The following is a 5,914-nucleotide window of genomic DNA, read 5'->3' as shown; positions in this document are numbered from 1 at the left end:
AAATGAAAATTCTCTCATTATTTACTCACCCTCATGATATCCCAGGTGTGTATGACTTTCTTTCTTCACCAGAACACATTTGAAGAAAAATAGAAAAATATCTCAGCTCTGAAGGTCCTTAAAATGCAAGTGGATGGAGATTTCTCTTTTGAAGCTCCAAAAATCACAGACAGTCAACATAAACGTCATCAATACGACACCATCCATTCAAATGGCAATGCGATTACATCACACGTGTGTACCGCTCCTGACCGGAAGCATGATTTAGAGTTGAAAAAAGTACTTAAATATTTATCTTATTGACACCAAAATGATCGCTTAAGAAGACATTAATTTAGCAGCTGGTGTTGTATGGATGACGTTTATGCTGACTGTCTGTGATTTTTGGAGCTTCAAAAGAGAAATCTCCATCCACTTATATTTTAAGGACCTTCTGAGCAAAGATATTTTTCTATTTTTCTTCAAATGTGTTCTGGTAAAGAAAGAAAGTCATACACACCTGGGATATCATGAGGGTGAGTAAATAATGAGAGAATTTTCATTTTTGGATGAACTATCTCTTTAAATATTGATCTGTTTCTCACTCACACCTATCATATCCCTTTTGAAGACATGGATTTAACAACTGGAGTCATATGGATTACTTTCTTGATGTCTTTATGTGCATTTTGGAGCTTCAAATTTTTGGTTACCATTCACTTGCATTGTGAGGACCAGCAGAGCTGAGATATTTTTCTAAAATAATTTCATTTGTGTTCTGCAGAAGAAATAAAGACATACACATCTGGGGTGGCATGAGGGTGAGTAAATGATGAGGGAATTTTCACTTTTGGGTGAACTATCCCTTTAAATAATTGCAACTTTCAAAAAATGTCAAGTTCACAAGCATTAAATAATATTTGAGCCTGACAAAGTCCAGGTCATCATTGATTGTAATGTATTATTTATTAAGATATAAAATGCAATATATTTCAACTTGAGGGTGTAATATAAATTCAGCCTGCGGCAACCATTTTAAAGAAGCCCAATTCCACAGTAAACCACAGACTTGGCAAACCTGTCTTGCGTCATCAAAATTAAATTCATGTTCTGGGTTCAAAACAACTTGAGCCCTATCAGAAGCATCTGTTGATTACCACATAAAATTATTTCGATTCGCACCTCAGTTCGTAAAAACAAATGAAAGTTGTGTGTACAGTAATGCACTTAATCCACTTGAAAACAATTCTGAGAATAGGAGTAAACTTTGATTTAAGTACTTACCAAAGTCCTGATGTAAATGTACTGGAAATACTGATGTACAGTATAATGTTTGAAATATAACATTTAATTATGTTGCCAAGGTTGAATGGTTAATAAAAAATGAAATACAAATATTTTTTAACGTATGATGAGGGTATTGTCCATAATAGTGGTGGAACAGGGTAGTGCTTTTGGTTGAGTGTGGTGCGAAAAGGGCAGTCGGGTAAGGGGTCTATAAAAGACATGATTGGGTGACATGAGACCTAATGTAGCGGTTCAGATGAACAGAAATAACAGTTTTTTGCAGAGAGTTGTATGTCTGTACCAACGCAAAGATGATGGTAAAAAATGACTAGTTTAATTCTTCATTAAACCTCTATTTGTCATAGGTTAAGTGATTGCAACGTCATCCACTTCATTCTGTGCTCAATTCTGACACTGTGATTAGGTCTTTTGTTGTTCCTTTGTGTTTTTGTATCACTAGTTAAGTTGTGTTTACTTAGAAAGGAGATCTAGTGCTGTGTGAGCATGAGGTAGTTTACATCCATGAGTATTTTATTGTGAGTGAGCATGCTATGCTTAATCCAGTGGCTTGTGCAATATGTGAAAATATTTTCATGATGGGAGGAAAGACAGAGCAGTGTAGTGCAGGCGAGATATGGATAGTCGGAGGACACTGTATGTCGAAGCATGTATAGTGGGGCTCAACCTAATTCACATAGACCACAGGGTTTTATAACATTGTTTGATTTTTAACAGTTATAATTAGGGGTCAGAGAGCAGCAAAGATGTTGGAAGTCTATATTGTGTTTGTCTTCATTATTTTTCTGCCCTAAAACTGTTGGATGTCAGAGACCGTAAATCAAAGAGAACTCAAACTTAGTAAGATATCCTATTTTTTTAAACTCCTCCAATTTGCTGAGTTTGTCTGTGAAATTTTGTGTGTATCATCTAGAGACGCACCTAAGAAAAACTTATCAAACAAATTTGGATTCGTTAACTAGTAATGATGTGGCAGATTTGAGCCAATATATTTTTGGATCATTGACCTGCATATTTTGAGTGCAATGTCCAAACTTCACAAAACTGGGTACATGTAGACAATAGGACATTTTGGGTAATCATGCCAGTTTTCATCAATTTCCAATAAGAGAGGGTGCCATTATTTTAAAATAAACTTCAGAACAACTGATAAACTATGTTGAAATTTGACATTTGTGTGGTAATTCCGCTTTTCCAATCTGCTGGGATCCCAAAAATTGCTGCTTCCAGCTATTTTTATTATTATTTTGTATATAATAATAATTCTCATCTCCGTGCAAACAAATATTTTCTTTATTTAGGGACAATTTTCTCGCAATGTATTTCATTGGCTTCTGTTTTCTGTCAGTACCAACTATGTCATGGATAATGAGAACAATGTCCACAGCGCTGTTTCAGTCTAACACAAACTTTGTAAATCAGGTCATCATTTGAAAGAACTGACAATGTTATCGGACTGATGAAAACATAGAGATGGATGATGCTCCAAAAAAATTTAATACGTGATTTTTGTTGACAGAAATAACACTTATCTATGGAATTTCAATATATTTTTTTGAGTGTTAGAAAGTGTTGTGTTATTTGGCCAACCGACCACAGGTGCAGAAGCCAATGATATTAATAATTTGTCGATACGAGTTAGGTATGCACAATATATCGTGACAATATCATTCAAAAATTTCCTTTTTTTTTTTTTTTTGACCTGGTTAGGCCAATACTGAAAGCAGGTAATATTATATCTCATCATTTTTCAAATTCAAACACTGTACTTTTTTCTCTCCAGGTTTCAAATTACTAATGTTTTGATGCCTGATTTCATTTTAAGTATGTCATTTTACTTGGTGTGAAGAACGGTATTCTTTTATTTAAATTAGCAAACAATAATATAGATTTCAAACTTTGACCATCATATCAGTAATCGACCATAAAATAAATGGGCTATTGGCTAATTTGAATAAAAATGCAAGAAAGTCATATCAACACAAATTTAGACTGTGGTGCATACCTAAAATAAATGGCACCTTTAATGAACTACCAGTAAAACCCTGACTTTCTGTGAAAATGTTGATCATTTATTTTTCTGTGAATTATGTTGGACCCTAAAAATGTAGGTGTGCCATTATAGATGTGACAATCAGAAGAAGAACAAAGTTAAATAACTTTAATAAATTTTACTTTTATTGTTTGTTGTTTCCTGGTAATAATGACTATAATTTGATAAGCCAGTGTTTAATGTTGTGCCATGCTGATTTCTGTTAAAATGTTGAATTTGTTTTCACTAGACTGAATTATCTTAATGTTTGTGCCTTTCTCTTGAAACATTATTGTCTGTATTACACTTGTGATCCTGTGAGATTTGAAGTCTCACGTGATACTTGCTGCTCTATGTGGTATCCTGAGTAATAGAAATGAGATTAGAATTGATCATTAAAGATTGATTTATTAATGCTATGCCTGTAATCCATCTCTTCGTGGTAATCACAGCATTATTAAAATCTGAATGGTCAACCATGCAATCAGATCCACTTTTACTGTGTTTACTGAGTGTTTTTTTCCAAAACAAAAAGTACCATCCTTTTTTATCAATGCTGTAAACTCTTAATAGAATGTAAAACGTGTATCCAAACACCCAAATTCAGCTACTGTAATGCAGAGTAATGGCCACCAGATGGTTTCTGTGATTCTACTGCAGTACTGATCCTCTTCTCTTCTGTGGGAAATTGACCTATTTAAACATTGCAGTGCTAGTATGTGTTCAACGTTCGATGATATGCTACTTTTGCAATTTTGAGTGCTTGATCATATTAGCTCATTATTGGCTCCACAGTGAGTCCTAGAAATCTTACAAACTCTAATTTAGAAAATCTAAATGATCTATTAATTTAAAGAAAATCTAATCTAGAATTATTTTAGTCATTTTTATATTTTAGAATCTGTTGAACATTTTGGCATATGCATCCAAATGTCCATTGCGTAAATCAAGGGCGATAACAGCCATATACTGAGGGGTACGTGTTGTTTTTCAACGACCGACAGTATAGTATAATTATAGTGTAGTTAACTGTCATTTAAACTACAACTAAAACTTTTACCTACAAACTATGACATTTTTAAACTACAATCATAGAGTTCAAACAGCCCACATTAACATTATATTTGTGCTTGTGACAGATGCATCCTTAACAGAGCAACTATTACCAAAGCTCAAAACTAAGAAAACAAGACAAGTACCAATACAAACCCTCAAGATTCAATAGTAAATGCTGTAGTGTTACAGACAAGTTGGACACTTACTTTTTTGCACTTTAGACAAGAATGCACTTGCAGTGATTATTTTTGAGGGTTTTTGGATTTTAATGGATCCGTTTGGCTGTGTCCTAACAGACTAGCAATGCTGTAGTGTCTGCATATGTGACATTTTAGCTCACAGTTACACAATCATGGCAGGGTTTAAGGGGGGCCTGCATTGTTTATTCAGAGTTATTTGTTCTCTACCCACAGACTATGCTATAATGTGTTATATCTATCTTGAGAAATCATGACATAGCTGCAGAACCCAGGGGGAACTTGGTTTTATGTTATGTTTGGCCTTTGACATTATGTCTTATCTCCTAAATAAAACATGTGCCTCTGCACATTAAGTAAGATGTTCCTCTTCAGAGAATGCTTCAGTGGTCTGTTGGGTAGAAGCGCTTCGGTATGGAGACAATATGATGCCTTAATTTTTTTGCAAATATATAAGTATTGCAAAAGACAAAGCTGTGTTTATTTGCAAAAAACAATGTATGTTGTAAACGAAACCCAAGAATTTAGACCTTTTTTTTTTTTAATCTATTTTCACTTTAACTAGGTTTTTAAAAACTTCTATTTACATATTGGGAAGTATGTGTTTGTGTCTTGCTTTTAAATGTTATTAATAAAAATAGAAAATAAAAAAAAATAGGCATTAATGCAGAACAGTGGTATAGCTATAGAAGTGTCTTTATGAAATATGAATCACAATTCCTGAAGAACATATACCACAAATTAGTACTCTAAATTAGAGTTTTTGTGCAGGAATTGGGTTTCACATTTGTTAATTTAATAAAACACATTATCTTTAATATATTATATTTATATTTAGTATTATGTTGTTTGTTATGGCAGACCTGTCTTATAGTACTCTCATAAAATACTATTTCATGTTCAGTGCTGATTGATTATTGGTTCCCCTGTGAACTGCCCATCAACTTTGAGCACTTGACTAACCTGCTCCCAAACTCTGTGTTTCAAGCTCCAATACAGGATACATTTTTAAATGTATAACATCACATCAGTGATTCTTCTCTGTGGTGGTTGTCAGACATTTTCGTAATATTTCCATGTCTTCAAATGAAAGTGTAATAAAACTTGACAAAATGGCTAAATTAAAGGATTATTGCACTCAAAAATGTTAATTCTGTCACTGTTTACTCACCCTCATGTACGACTTTCTTCCGTGGAACATGAGAAATTGTGAATATTGACGTAGCTGTTTTTCCCATACAAAAAGTATAGTAATAAAATAAAAATAAATAAAAGTAAATGGTGAATGAGGCTGCCAGTCCCTAACATTCTGCCTAACATCTTTTGGGTTCCACAGAAGAATGTC

The sequence above is a fragment of the Myxocyprinus asiaticus genome, chromosome 20 (assembly GCF_019703515.2).
Source record: "Myxocyprinus asiaticus isolate MX2 ecotype Aquarium Trade chromosome 20, UBuf_Myxa_2, whole genome shotgun sequence".
NCBI classification, from domain to species: domain Eukaryota; kingdom Metazoa; phylum Chordata; class Actinopteri; order Cypriniformes; family Catostomidae; genus Myxocyprinus; species Myxocyprinus asiaticus.
This window is presented reverse-complemented; position numbering follows the sequence as displayed.